Source organism: Watersipora subatra, chromosome 11 (assembly GCF_963576615.1).
Source record: "Watersipora subatra chromosome 11, tzWatSuba1.1, whole genome shotgun sequence".
In the NCBI taxonomy this organism is placed as follows: Eukaryota; Metazoa; Bryozoa; class Gymnolaemata; order Cheilostomatida; family Watersiporidae; genus Watersipora; species Watersipora subatra.
The window spans coordinates 26823885-26825888 of record NC_088718.1 but is presented as its reverse complement, the minus strand read 5'-3'; the positions used below and the strand labels follow the sequence as shown (position 1 = coordinate 26825888).

At 35.1% G+C, this 2004-nt stretch overlaps 1 long non-coding RNA gene across 1 annotated transcript; it reads left to right on the top strand.

Moving 5' to 3' along the window:
- The first annotated feature begins 798 nt into the window (after positions 1–798).
- On the top strand, positions 799–1650 carry LOC137408274 (uncharacterized). Its single transcript, XR_010980065.1, has 3 exons — positions 799–869; positions 1046–1091; positions 1591–1650. It is a non-coding gene; the product is annotated as an uncharacterized lncRNA (long non-coding RNA).
- The last annotated feature ends 354 nt before the right edge of the window (positions 1651–2004 follow it).

The following is a 2004-nucleotide window of genomic DNA, read 5'->3' as shown; positions in this document are numbered from 1 at the left end:
GCTCTGCGTGTATCTATAACATGCAACTTGCATTAGCTTGCATAGCTTTATATACAAGTTGTATATATGGTACTCAGTTTGCAGCTGGTAGATAGGAAACTTAGGGAAATTCATTTAATGGACTCTCTTTTTTACAAAGGACAACAGACCATTGAAAAAAGGTGAGCATGAAATACTACACTAGGTTTGTCGGTAAATCTTACAAAAAGCAACAGATATTGCCTTGGCATTCTAGCATAAATGGTTTAATCCAAAAACTCACTGTTAGCAACAATATTTGCAGGAAGCTTGTTTCTGTTGATGAGAGGTTTGCTGATTATGCTGTGACAGATAGTGAGATGGCGGCTATGCAACAGAAAGATTGTGTAGGCTGTGGACTGTATGTTATCAAGGTGAAGCTGTGGACTGTATGTTATCAAGGTGAAGCTGTGGACTGTATGTTATCAAGGTGAAGCTGTGGACTGTATGTTATCAAGGTGAGTGACACTCTCATTCGTAGAGGTCTCAAGACTTCAACAATTATCAGTAGGAAACGTCTGGTTGGATTATTTATCTACACATTAACTATTAGTAAGAAACCTAGTCCTATTCTGTCAATTTTCACTGTTAACCAAAATGTTTTTTCAGCAAAGTTAGTGTGATTCCTTGTAGGGGGTTATGCAATAATCTTGAACTTTCTAGATATTCGGCACATTTTTTGTTGTAAACTTATTAAAAAAAATTCTAAGAATCTGTATTTTTATAATGTTATTAATATTTTCAGCATGCGCAACGATATGTTGAATCTGTTTGAGCTGGAAAATAGAAAAGATGGTGATATGTCTTTAAATCCTTCCACATACCGTAAAGAATTATTGGCAAGTATAAAGGTATGTGAAACAATAACTATTCCCAGCAGATTTTGCACATCTGTATATCTTGTATGTAAATATATGTTAAGATACTTCCTCACTTATTTGGCTTAATTTTCTCAACCTGAACTAACAACTTTTTAACATTTTTGCATTGAATTTCGTATTTAACCAGTTGTCTTAATTTATGTTAGGAAGATGGTCGAGCATTGGCGGATATCAAGCTCTCTATTGAAGCAGGTAGGTTGAAGATGTAAGCCACGCACTGGCTAACAAGTTTTATATTTGTATCTTGTTAATACATAAAAATTATTTTACTGTGTTCACCAATCTAGAGCATGATAATACTATTCTGATATCTTTAAATAGTATAGTGTTGGTATCTACAGACATTACCTGCTTTATATATATCTAATGCATGTTCTTAGCCCTTTGGCTACGGCGCGCTTACAACCGGGAAAATACCAGCGTACGGAGGCAATTATACTAGGGCGATTTGAGCCTTCGACATGACTGCATAAAAACTGCATAATATGCATAGCTGAAAAATATGAAAGCTGAGAAATTTCTCTACAAGCTGATATTTTTTCTATGCAGATAGCTTGCAAATGCTTTCCAGCAAAATTCTCAATTTGTTCAAGCTATTAATTTCTTTTTTTACGCCATTTTCAATTGTATTTTCCTAATTGATAAAAGTAATTGACAATGTTGTATAAATAATACTTGCACGGATTCATAGGTTCTCAACAATTTGCAAAAGAAATTGGTTGTCAAAGAGCATTAAAAGTGGAGTTATGAGCTCCGATGCATTGCGGGAGCGCCACTTGAAATTCTCAGTGCATGACCCAAAAGACCAGCGATAAATGGAGGCCTGCCAATGTCCCCTAAACTTCGCTATAACTTACATGCAATGTGGAATAGAGCTATGAATGAATATGCATTTGAAACCTTAGAAATTTTTCAACAGGCAGCCATTTATTCCCTGCAAATCGTCCCTGCAAATTTATTCGTCTGTGAATATTTCTATCAAAATTGTGATGTGTCAAAGTTGCCACCTTTCTATCATAAAACATCAATAACAAATACATTTTTGGAAGCAATAACTCTGTGAACATGGTTTATGATAAGCATCTGCACGGTGTCATATGTTTGC